Below are 13,797 nucleotides of genomic sequence, written 5' to 3'. Positions count from 1 at the left end.
TAGCATGGGGTAACTCACCACGCCAACTGACATATTTCTCCAGTGACCTCTACATCCAAAAATGTCCCCTAAAAGCACAGCTGTCTGTTCTCCATGCTCCAAGCCTCGTTGTTTTCCATAACAACTTGCAAGATGCCATTCTGCAGATGTTTCTTCAGCATTCCTCGACATAAGGGCGCATTAAGCTCCTTAATGTTTCTGAAATTTGTAAGATTGAATCCCGTCCTGCAGCTCAGGAGTTGCTTTTATATGGCACAGGCCATCCATGCTTGAGACGCCTGGGCATTCTGTAGTGGCATCTTAATCCTGCTCATCCATTTCTACCAAGTGCCCAGATCTTGGTCTACATTAAGTTTCAAGTTGCTTTCTTAGGATATTTTTGTGAGCAATGTGGAAAGAAGAAACACTGACATGTCATACAGGCTGTCTGTTGATGTGTGTTCCCTGCAACACTAGCCGCAAACCCTCACTAATTATGCAAACTCATCAGGAATATCACATGGGGTTCTTCCATTTAATGGGAGGTTGTGCACCACACTTCTTTTATTCTGCGTCAGAATTACTGACATGATATTGACATTCACAGGCAGGTTGGTTTTTCTATTGCTGGCCAGAGAATCAAAGTCTTTTTTTTTTATTTCCTGACTTTACCTTTCCTTTCAGAAAACCTGAGAGTGTCATTAATACTTAATGCTGCATAGTGTGTCCACCAATAATACTTTCCCCAGAGGTTAATCCTCAGAGTACATAGGACAGGGTAATTAGGTATATTGATCTTTGCTACAGCCAGTGTTATCGTAATGGTGATCAACTTTATAAGTAAGATGTGGGTATTTATTTTAGCTAAGGAGCTACGACAGCTCTTGTTTTTTGAACATTCTTTGCTGTAATGGAGGCATTGTGAAACAGCTACAAGAAGATCCTACAGAGCTGAAGTCTCTCTTTTATAGGGCTGGTATTAAGAGACAGAATGAGTAGGTGCTAGCTAGGCCAAAAATGGGAAAAATCGTAAACTTAAATATATTTGGCCCATGGGGCAAATTTTATAAAGTAAAAAATGCTGTCAAGGAACTCCTACCTCTGCCATTTAAGTTGATAAGTGAATTCTCTGAGAGTTTCTCAGGTAAAATGTTCAGCATAGAACCCTTCTCAGGAGAGTCTTCCTGCATTTCACTGAGTCTTGAAGTGGGGTAAGAAATAGCTTAGCCTGTAGCTGGAGCTAACTCTTAACCAGGTGGCTTTGACAAAGGCATTGAAATTTAGAGAGGTAGATTAACATCTACCCAGAGACCCAGAGTCTGGGCAGTGGGCAGGATTGTTTCCTGGATTGTCTGGTGTGTAATTCCTAGTCAAAAAAATATGAGGTCACTGAGCCAGAGAGAGGCTTACAGAGAGCCAGGACACACCTTGCATTTATTGCAAATAGTAGCCACCCTGAGCTATTTTCTCCTTGGTTTCCAAAAGAAGGATTGTTGTTGTTGTTGTTTTTTTTTAATGGAGACTCAAATATTCAGAAGCAGTCGGTTCAGTTTTTTCTTTTTCTTTAATGGGGGTGGGGGTGGGGGTAGAGACAAAACTATCAGGTGAATACAAACCAAGTGGGCAAGAGTCCAGTTATATGAGAAATGATCTATCAAAACCTGAGTCATATTCCAGGAAGTGAGATCAGTTCAAAGTCAATCTAGGAAGTTTGGGACTGAGGTCTCTCTTTATCTCCTTGGCCCTGATGTCCACCCCCATTCCCAATTTTTTGTAGGGCTTATGGAAGTCATGGCACTGCTTTCCAAACACATCTGTGTATCTGTAAACATAGCCTGAGTCAACTATTCATTTCAGTTAAAATATTAACAGCATTTTATTTGTCCAATGGCTTAGAAATTTTTTTAAAAAGTGAATTCTTCTGGATAGAATGGTGTAGTTTTGAGATTAGATTTGTCTGTCAGGTGACTCTTCACCAGAAGTATGTAAATATTTTGGTTTCATGAAGTTCGTTACACATACTCATATGTATTTCTAGCTTAAAAAACAGTGGAAATACTTAGATTTCAATGAAAGTTCAATAAGATTTTATTCAAATAATATAAATGCTTGTTGCAATTTTAGAAAATGACACCACTTTGTGTCTTTACAGGAGCTTGCTGTAGCCTTTTTTTAATCCAGAAAAGGGAGATTGGAATCTTTAATTACTATTTCCAACAAAATCTCTTTTCCTTATTTGGTTTTCAATGAAAACTTTTATGTAAAATACACATTTTCACTAGATCTCAATATCGATGAAGCACTTTCTTCAAGTACATTGAAAATTAAAGAAGTTATTTAGGGCTGAAATTCTCAAGACAACTTTAAACTACCATTCTAAACTCTGTGATTAATCAAGTGGGAATCGTTTGTGGATACTTGAGGGCAGATTTTGGCCTACGTGAGAAGCTATGTTGATTTTTGTGACTTCGAACTGATCAGTTTTTAGAATCAGACCTTTTTCTCTCAATTTAACTTATGTGCTTTCATCTGTATTATATGTAAATGATGTTTGATGATAACAGGGAGTGAGTCGCATTTATGCAGCAACATTAATACCCATTAAGCAGATTAGAAATAACTGTCTCTAGATATGTAATAGACAGTTAAAATTGTCTCTTGAGAGTTGAATTATATAAAAGAATTTCCTGTGTAATTATTCTGAAACAAACAGAAAAAAAAACCCTCACTAATTTTAGTTAGGAGGGTTTTTATATTTCTTTAGCCAAACAGGTGAAATTCAATTTTATGTTCCTTTTACTTAAACTTGTTTCTTCTTACCCGACTGGTTTTATGCTCTCTTTCTCAATTCCTTTCTCTTTCCCTCCTTCCCTCTCTTCCTCTCATTCTCCCTCCCTCCCTCCCTCCTGGAATGAGGCTTTGTAATTTCAACTGTTAGCTAGAGATATGTAATTTGCTAAAACTGTGTACCAAAGTACAAAGCTTACATTTTAAAATGACTCACAGATAGAGTGACCATTTAAATTATTGTTCAAAAAAGGGACAGTCCTGAGAGTGAAAGAAAGTACTAAAAATAATCAAAAGTTGATCTACAAGGTATAGCTGGGAATGTAGCAGGTTACTCAGGATATATGGTCACCATATTCGCAGATAACTAGAATGTTAAGGGATAAAAACCTTAAGAAAGCATCTAGTCTGTTCTGTGTAGAAGAAACTGAGACTCTGAACCTGCAATGACTGGTTCTAATCCAGGTCTTCTAACTCCCAGCCCAGGTTTCTTTCAATTATTCCTCCTGCCTTACCACTCCATCAGGATGGAAGGACATTTGGTATAGAACCACCTCATTCTCATTAGATATTTCTCCTGTTCACAAATGGCTTTTATTTTTTATTTATTTAAAAATATTACTTATTGATTGAGAGAAAGAGAGAGAAAGAGAGAGGAAGGGCAGGAGGGGGAGAGAAACATCAATCTGTTCTACTTTTTATGCATTCATTGATTGTTTCTTTTTTCATGTTTTAATTGCATTTTATTGTTTATACTATTATACATTGGTTGTTTCTTGTATGTTCCCTGACCGGGGATGAAACACACGACTTTGGCATATAGGCATGATGCTACAACCAACTGAGCAACCTGGCCAGGGCAACAAATAGCTTTTAGATGTGAAACTTTTCAGACAGGAGAATTTCCAGCCCCTCTTTCTTCCAAATCAGTACTTTACGACTAGACAAGTGTACCGATTCTGGTTGAACCTCCACTATGTCCTCACTGTGGTCTGTCTCTCACTTTCTTGTGATTTGGTCAGGATGATAAGTTCACAAATCCTAAATCAATTAATTACGTATTATAGCAACATTTAGATAATTTAAAAGAAAAAGATTTTTATTTTACAAATGGAATCAAGTGAATCCTTAATTGATTTTGAGGCATACTTTTCAGACTAGCCGTATTTGAGTGATCATCTGTTAAGCAACAAGGTAAGGCAATGGAGTACAGTTGTTCGTGAGGTAATGAAATTTAGCTCGTGCCTCTAGGGAAAATGAGTAAGACTCTCAGCTATGGCTGACATGTTTAAAACTGAAAAAAAAAAGGTCAGAAACTGAGATTAATGTTACAAATATAATGTTTACTCTCTCCTCTTGCTGTTATCCTGTGTAAACTCTTTCATCCCAGTTCACACACATTCGCCCTGGTAATAGAGTAGTAATAACCTCATTAATGAAGAGTATGGGCTCCCGCACTACACTTTGTTGTCAGAAGCTTCATTACCAGTGGTGGTGATGACAGAAAAAAATGTGTAGGTGAGTTTAAGTATCTGAAAACAAAGGCTTATAGACTAAAAATATTCTCAGGTCCTAATGGAAATATGCATGTCACTAATACAAGGCCCTCAATGTTGGTTCCAAGTAAGAAGATGTTCAGTGGCCAGAAGTAACAACATTTGCATTCATTTTACCAGAAACTGTACATTTGGATCACAAGGATCAACTAAGGCCAGAAAGCGGGGAAGTGTCAATCCGCCACTCCTGGAATAGCTAGGAATGGAATATGAGTATGTCTTAGTGCCTTCGTACTATGTTCTCTCCATTTTTCCCCTGGTGGGAGTATCTACCTAGGGTCTAACACACTCTGGAACTTTCTCCTCTGTTATGCAGGTAAACCTCTAGATATCCTGGCAACCTATCCATTTAGCTTCACAAGTTACAAAGTTTAACCAATGACGAAGGAGGAGATCCAATGTAACTAACTTTATTGTAAGTGAACTTCCTAGAAAGTTTGTAGGTAGATGTTCATAAAATTGTGTGAGTATAATTATGGGTTGGACAGTTATTTCCTTGAGTCATTTGTGAACTTGTTGGTCCTTCCCACCACCTTAGTTCTCCTCATATACCTCTTTCACACTCTATATAGTTGATGTTTTCTACTTCACCCTCGTTTTGGATCACTTTCCAGCCTTACTCACATACGCTTGCAGTTTTTCTCCATCTTCTGCCTCATCTCTCCATCACTGACCACACTGAAGTTAAGGTAACAAAGGTGGGAATTGGAAAATGAGAATAAACTAAAAGATACACTTAAAAACCCACTTTTTCTAATGCATTTAGTTATCTCCATCTAAATGCATGCCCTATATTTGGATTTAGAAATACCTAAGGCCAAAATTGTTATTTTTTTTACTGTGTATGAAGTTTCATTTTGTGTGTTATTTGTCTTGTGTGTGGATGTGTTGGAATAGAATAAGATCTGTAGGTGGTGATATTTATAATATTCATGTTGATAATATTTTCTTATAATCCTTTGCATTTCTTTGGTGTGTGTTGTTACTTCTCTTTCATTTATGATTTTATTTATTTGGGTCCTCTCTCTTTTTCCTTGGTGAGTCTGGTTAAAGGTTTGTCAATCCTGTTTATGTTTTCAAAGTATCAGCTCTTCTTTTAATTGATCTTTTATATCTTTAGACTGTATTTCATTTATTTCTCTTCCCATCTTTATGATTCCCTATCTTCTATTCACTTTGGGTTTTGTTTGTTGTTCTTTTCCAAGTTCCTTTATGTGAAAAGTTAGATTATTTATTTGAGATCTTTCTTGTTTCTTGAGGTAGGCATGTAGATATGTGAATTTTTGTCCTAAGACTGCTTTTGTTGTTTACCATAGATTTTGGGTTGTTGTGTTCTTATTTTCATTTGTTTTATGGTATCTTTTGATTTCTTTCTTGATCTCATTATTAACCCATTCATTGTTTAGTATCATTTTATTTAGCCTGCATGCCTTTGTGTGTTTTTCAGAGGGTTTTTTTTTTTGGTGACTTATACCGTTATGGTCATAGAAAACACTTGATATGATTTTAATCTTCTCAAATGTACTGAGACTTGTTTTGTGTTCCAACACGTGGTCTATCCTAGAAAATGTCCCAAGTGCTCTTGAAAAGTATGTATATTCTGCTGCTTTGGGGTGAAATGCTCTGAAGATATCAATTAAATCCAACTTATCTAGTGTGTTATTTAAGGCTACTGTTTCCTTTTTGATTTTCTGTCTGGGAGATCTATCCATTGATGATGTCAGTGGGGTGTTAAAATTCCCTGCTATGACTGTATTACTGTCAGTCTCTCCCTTCATGTCCATCAAGATTTGCTGTACATATTTAAGTGCTTCTCTGGTGGGTGTATAAATATTTACAAGGGTTATTTTGTCTTATCACATTGTTCCATTTATCATTATGTGATGTCCTTTGTCTCTTACTATAGCCTGTGTTTTAAAGGTTATTTTTTCAGATATAAGTATTGTTACCCCAGCTTTTTTTCCTTTCCATTTGCCCAAAATACCCTTTTCCACTTTTTATTTTTAGTTGTGTTTATTTTTTGTTCTGGGGTGTGTCTCTTGAATATAGCCCCACTGTCTGGACTCCCTCTCATCCCGCCTTTTGCAGAGAACACTTTAAATATATTATGGCATTTCATTCTGGAACAATCCTTTGATGGTGTGAAGCCTTGCCCATTGTTTCACAGGTAGTAATTGGTGAAACTGGAATTGGAGTGAAGATTTGCCTGCTTGCAAAGCCACAATCTCTTTCCATTACACTATAGTGCTTCCAACCATAAGTGAATCTGGGTTTTTCTACTTTTTACTATAGTAAAATATATAAGGACCAGACATATTTCCCCACTGGCCTCTGTTCTTGCATTCAATTTTTTACCCCAAATTCTGTAGAGTCATTTTTCTATTTACAAAGCATTCTAAGCTTTGATTTGTAGTTTGGGATTGGATGACCCTTCCCCCCTTTCCTTTCCCCAAAACATATGGATTACTTTGAAAAATTGAACTGTCATTTGAGACTAAGAAGGAAAGGCAGCGTGTGTTAAATTTCTCCTTGTCTTTAGCGCATGGTTTTCATTAGGCTCTCTACCCTTCTTGTGAGGAACAATGCTGTGGCCCCAGGCATGTGTGTAATTTTGTTTTATGCAGACTAGATGTCCTCCCTATTCTCTTGGTTCTTTCATGATTGCTCCATGCTAGTGTAGCCAAGTTATGCCAATGGAATTGTAATACATTTTGCCTTCAGCCCTTTGCCAGTACTCTTAACAGAGTTGCTTTCCATGTGTCCTGCACTTAGCCCCAGACACTCATTTTTCAGCAGCTCAGTCATTCACTTTATTTAATTTCAAAGGATCAGGTTGTGCCTTTGCCACATAGAATTAATTATTAAACATAGTGTACTTTTTCCCAGGATACTCTTCTTAAAATTCAGGTTGCACCATAAAATTGTTGATGTTCGACTTTTTAAATATAAAGATGGCTATTTGGTGTGGTTCCACCTAATACTTTAAAATAATACAAAATAGTACAGTTTTTAAATAGAAGTGAAAAGTGATTTATCCAGGCACTTAATGATAATGATGATGAGTAGGACAAAAACTAGCATTTATACAGACCTTGCTATGTGCCATGTACTTTATATGTGATTCTCAGCAACCATAGAGGGCACTGTTAATGTTATCCTTTCTTCATAAAGGAAGAGACTGAGTCTCAGAGCAATAAGCAACTTGCTCAAAGTCATAAGTATTACTAGCAAAGCTGAGATTCCCAACTTGGTGTGGCTGATTTTAAAGCTTGCACTTTTTCCAACTATACGGTCATTCTTATATTGTATTGAGCGTAGGGAACTATGTATGGTGAGGCACGGGAGGCGGAGTTTACTGGTGACCACATTAAAAGATAAGCTGTCTTTTATCCAGGTCTAACTTTGACTGAGAACTTGACCTTATATTTTACTATCCCCAAGCTTTAGACTGCCTCATCTCTCTTTTATTGGTTCACTTTCTTTCCTGAGGCATTCTGGGAGAGGGAGCTCCAAGAAAGGTGACCCACTTCTATTTCTTTCCTAGTGCGAGATGGGGGCGACTGATAGTGGGGGGTAGGGAGCAAGATGAAGCCCTGTTGATGGCCCAGTTTGTGACACAAACACAATTTCCTGTGTATGTTTGATTTTTGTCCTCTTTATATTTCCCTTTGATTTGCAAAACTAAATAATAGATCAGATATTGCAAACAAAGGCTGCAGCTTAAATTCTATTCTCATATACTCAGCACAACTCCAGGGCCAATTTTGACCCAGATATTGCCTGCTTCTATGTAACCTGGTGAATGAACACCTCTCCAAAAAGCTGATGGCAGAAATTGTATCTCCTGGTACTTTATTGATACTCTAATTAGGGCCTATTTTAAATGGAAATCACTTGGTAGCTAATGGTAATACATAATAAGGCTATTAGATTTTTTGTAACTAAAGACACATGCTTTCTACGGGCCACACTTTTTAAAGACAATGTGTGTAGTGTGAAGAAAAATGGCAAATGCATGATGGTAAAAGTTTAGAACAGATTTTTTGATTATCAGTTTTTTAAAAGTATTTTTAAAGAAAATACTTTAAAAATCTTTAAATCTTCTTAAAGAAAGATTAAGTTATGAGATTGGGGGCAAGTTAGAATTCTAGTTCATAGAATCTTGGCACAGGTCAGTTTTTCATGTTAAGAAAAACAGTCTGAATTTAGAATTAAAGAAATAAGTTGGAGAGGAAAAGAGATGGCTTTGGCATTTTGGCCCGAGTGCATTTGTGGTGCCCCTGAGACACCCAAAGGGCTTGTCTGGAGTTCAAGGGAAATGTCAGGGCTGGAGGTAGGAGAATCCTCAGAAGAGAGTGGAGTTGAAAACTCTAGATGGGATGAACTGGTGTAGATGTTTTGGAACTAGTTAAAAAATACAGATTCCTTGGTCTTGTCCTTGGAGGTGCAGGCATGGGACATGATATGTTGTTGTTGTTGTTACTGTTGTTGTTATTGCTGCTGTTGCCATTGTTGTTGTCAGTTTGTTTTTTCCCTTTCCTTTAATAAGCTCCCCAGGCCATTCTGATTTGCAGCCAGATTAGTTCATATGCTCATCCATCAATTTAGGACTTGGCTGTTGCTTTGTTGCCTCCAAAGGCGATCAAAAAATGTGAAAGATTCTTTTGTCCTTTGAAAAGAGGGTAGTTTCCAAAGCAAAGCAAGTTCTAGAGATATATTTTAAGGAAATATTTATGAAAACTCCAGAGACAGTGGAGCCATTTCCATTCCAACCCTCGTTTTGATTTATTTGTCTGTTTAAAGGGAAAGAAATTTTTTTCTTGGACTTTTGACCCAGATATTGGATGGGTAATTTTTATATACTTTCCAAAGTCATATAAAGAATAGTTTAGGAAAACCCTAGCATACTGGACTAACTTTATTTTATTTTTTTAAAGATTTTACTTATTTATCTTTAGAGAGGAAGGGAAGGAGAGAAGGGGTGAAATAACAATGTATGGTTGCCTCTTGTGAATCCCCTGCTGGGAACTGGCCTGCAACCCAGGCATGTGCCCTGACTGGGAATCGAACTGCGATTGTGTGGTTCGCAGGCCCACACTCAATCCACTGAGCTACACCAGCCAGAGCTGGACTAACTTTATTATTTTAAGTAAGTATTTTAGTAACTGTAAATGATATCTACATTAAAAATACTGTTTCATTTCCAAAATAGAGCACTATAGATACAAAAGCAATGTCTGGACTTTGAGAAAAATTTGTGTTTGGGTAGTAACATAGGGTAAATTATAGTTCTAGGACAAATGAACCTGAAGCAGGTGTATATGCTGGGCCATGTTGGACATTGACTGTTGGATATTTTCCCCTCAATATTATCTTTGGATTTAAGTGTAAGACTAGGTCACTCCAGGCTTAATGAATCGCATTTGTTTCTCATTCGAAACAGACGAAACCATCAAGGATTTTTCCCATTTGAGTATGTCTTTGGAGAAGAAGTTACCACCACTCTAAGGTACATTTAAGGCCAATCCAGTAAAACTTCAGGATGGCATTCTAAGTGACTGTTGTTGGTCCTGCAGGGTTAGAAAGGATCCATGAGCCACACTTGCTTTCTCAGATGACCCAGAAGCCTAGAATGGAACACTTGTTGAGCATGGTAGAGACCTTGGAAATATCAATTGGTCTAAATTCTTGGTTATAGAATTAAACAGATTATATTGACTTTGGTTATCAAGTTAATTTAGTATTTTGTTTTGGCCGAGCCCTGCTGGTGTCATATTTTACTCTGTGCATTTTTTTCTGTTGTGACCTTGCATCTTTTACATAACTCCAATTCTTCTGCTTATTCTCTCCCTCTGCTTATCCAGACAGATGTTTTCCGGTGAAGCTGGACACTTTCCCTATTCTCTGGCGGGAATTCTCATTAGATAGGAAACATAGAAACATTTCGGAGTGATTGATCAGTCACTAGTGTGTAATGCAAAGATTGTTTATATTAATAAAGTATTATTGTTGAGAAGTTTTCAAAAACAGTTTTACATGTGTTACCTGCTTCTCACAATAGTCCTGTGAGATGGAGAGTAGGGTAGGTTCATGATCACCATTTTATAGACTAGAAATCAAGCCTTTGGAATGATTTCAGCCCAGGGTCCTTGCCATTAAGCTTTCCTGTCAAATCAGGAAGAGGCAGAATGACGGATGAGAGAATATGTGTGCATGGGCTTTGGAACAGTTTTGCAAATCTGCAGGGAGGGTATAAGCATCGTTATTAGTTTGCCTATAAGGAAAAAATTATTAAGCACAATCTTAAGAACCACACAGCTCATATAAGACTATTTGCAGGCAGAACTGAGCCACAGAGTTGGCTTTTAGTATATTATGTTGTTTTGACTACTTTACAACCTTCTAAAATACTATTAAGTTTTTATGAACCGAGGAGGGTAAGTGTGAGTGTATGTACTAAGTAGAATTCCTTGATGGTAGAGGACTTTTGAACTTAGCAAAGTGCTCATTTTATATACAGTCACGTGTCACTTAACAATGGGGTATATTCTGAAAAATGCATCTTTAGATGATTTTGTTGTGAGAATATCCTAGAGCGCACTTACACAAACCTACATGGTATAGTCTACTGCACACCTAGGCTATATGGTATAGCTTTTTGCTCCTAGGTTACAAACATGTATAGTTACTATATTGAGTAGGCAATTGTAAGAAAGTAGTATTTGTGCATCTAAACATACAAATTCTGTCCAGAAGGTATCCAGCCATATACTATGAAAAATAGAGACATTTACTGAAGAAGATAGAAGATACAAGAAGCATTGTACATAGGATAATAACACCCCAGTCCCCTTCAAGATAGGCACTGTGGCACCTCACACAGTTCTCCCAGTGTCTCTTCCACTGTTTAAAACATTCTGCAAATCCTTTGCTGGTGCCATCAGCTGCCCCATTGTATTTCTCCGAATCTCACTGATGGTCTGAAATCTCTTTCCTTTTAAAGGCGATTTAAGTTTTGGGGAAAGCCAAAAGCTACAGGGCACCAAATCTGGGCTGTAGGGGGCTGAGTCACTGGGTGATTTGATGTTTCGATAAAAAGCTCTGCACAAGACATGAAGCATGAGTGTGCACGTTGTCATGATGAAGCTGCCAATCACCAGCTGCCCATTGCTGCACCTTCTGAATCATCCAAATAGTTTCCATGGAGGAGTGTTCAAGCTTAATGCAAAATTCGATGCAGGTTCTTTACTCTACTTGCTCAGTCATTTTGAATGTCACAACCACACAGTACTCATGCTCACTCAATGGCATCTAACCTCCTCCACTGACTAGTACAGTGAAATCATCTTTGTTCACACATGCACATTCCAGTCCATTTTCCTTGGCTGCCAGGTTACATTGATGTTGTACAAACTGTTCTCATTCTATTAACAATCACTTGACGTTTTCCAGACAAACCTTGACTATAAACATAGAAAAGGTATAGTTACAATATGATATGAAAAATAAAAAATGGTGCACCTGTATAGGGTGCTGACCATGAATTGAGCTTGCAGGACTGGAAGTGGCTCTGGGTGAGTTACTGAGTGAGCGGTGAGTGAATGTGAGGATGTGAGGGCCTGGGACATTGCTGTACACTATTGTAGACTTTATAAACACTATGCACTTAGGCTACACAATATTTGTGAAACAATATATTCCTTTCTTCCATAATAAGTTAACCTTAGCTTACTGTAACTTTGTATATTGTGAACTTTTTTAAAAAAATTTTTACTTTGCAACTCTTATAATAGCACGTAGCTACAAACACATTGTATAGCTGTACACAAATATCCTGATTCTATAAGCTTTTTTATATCCTAATTTATATCCTGATTCTATCAGCTTTTTTCTATCTGAAAATTTATTATTTTATTTTTTACTTTTTGAACTTTTGGATTGAAAGCTAACACACAAACACGTACTGCAGCCTAGGCCTACACAGGGTCAGAAACATCAATATCACTGTCTTCCACCTCCCATCTTGTCCCACTGGGAGGTCTTCAGGGCAATAACAAACCTGGAGCAGTCCTCTCCTATGATAACAGTGCCTTCTTCTGGAACACCTCTCCAAGGAACTCCTTGGGGCTCTTCTTGAGGAGGTGTCAGTCTTTTCAGAAATATTTTCATGTTGGGTTTCTTGGTTTGTCCTTTCATCATAGAATTGCTTATAAGCAGATAATGCACTGTGAACATTCCTCCCTACCAGTGAAATCACTTCATTGTGGGGGTCGACATTTTCAAGCTTTTTAAGGAGCTCACTGAGGTCTGAAAATACTTCTGCAAAAGTCTTCAGTGTAAATTTCCTTGGACGGGTTTTTTAAATTTTTTTTTTTGTCTGGAAGTCTTCCTTCACCTCTTCTTCAGCTATACATTCTTGTTCCAGTTCTTATTAGTCCTCATTAGTCCTTCCTCAGGAACCACCACTGGGAGGTCCCCCATTCCATGTGCATTTACACCCAGGTTCAATATGTTTGCCATTTCAACCACAGCCTTCTTGGTTTTTGCAACCTTGGCCCCATGACAATGTTATGACTGCTATGACATCACTAGGTAATAAGAATTTTCAGCTGTATTGTATAATATTATGGGACCACTGTTGCATATGCGGTCCATTGTTGACCACAATGTCATTATGTGGTGCATAACTGTACTATATTTAAGATATTAAATACATGATCTCATGAAATGCTGCTTGTATCCAGACCTTCAGCGAGTTAGTTGTTCATCTGCATTTTCTATTTGTATTAACCCTTACATTTGGGAATGGGTTATAAGCCTTGGGGTTTATTATTAAGAGTGTTAGAGTTTATGATTGAGTGTGCTGGGAATGGGCAGTGGAAATGAAAATGTCAGCAAGGGCTTTTTTTTTCCCCCTCTAGGCCCATTTTCTGTTTCTTAGTTGCATTCTCTCACTAACTCCCTTCCCTGGCTCAACACACTACACTACACTACGCACACACACACACACACACACACACACACCCCTAGGTGGTTAATTCATTCATGTGCAATTAAACTTAGGATATAGACTTCATGGAGACAACACATAAAATGAAAAAGCTTAAGAGACCTATTAGTGAAGTTCATCTGAGTGCCTGAGGTATAAAGAATCTTAATAGCTTTGACAAAGTGTATCTGTAAGTGTTCTTTGTTTAACTGGGATGTGCTAATACATGTTGTGTTGCATTTTAGTGTTCTTGACCGTTTAATTAAAATCCATTAAAATGAAAGCTTAAAGAGATGACTTAGATTTAGTTAAAGTTACCAAAGATTTGGTAAGGTAATGCCAGTTTTGCTGTCAGTTTTTTAAAAAACACACTTGCTATTTCTTTCCCTTGAGGGAGGGAAAGAAGTATTTTTTACTGCATGATTATATAAAATTGTACCAGACTTTACATGGACTTACTGGACTTCTAAGCAGAAAGATGTATGT

At 37.4% G+C, this 13,797-nt stretch overlaps 1 protein-coding gene across 1 annotated transcript in view; it reads left to right on the top strand.

Annotated features, from left to right (window-relative positions):
* The window catches only part of GPC3 (glypican 3), a 435,757-nt gene that overhangs the window by 166,814 nt on the left and 255,146 nt on the right, over positions 1 to 13,797 (top strand). The window lies entirely within an intron of this gene.

This window comes from Sturnira hondurensis, unplaced genomic scaffold (genome assembly GCF_014824575.4).
Source record: "Sturnira hondurensis isolate 20B ecotype Veracruz unplaced genomic scaffold, ASM1482457v3 Scaffold0004786, whole genome shotgun sequence".
Taxonomy (NCBI): Eukaryota; Metazoa; Chordata; class Mammalia; order Chiroptera; family Phyllostomidae; genus Sturnira; species Sturnira hondurensis.
Note: the sequence above shows the minus strand (reverse complement) of the source record. Positions and strands in the feature narration are given on the sequence as shown.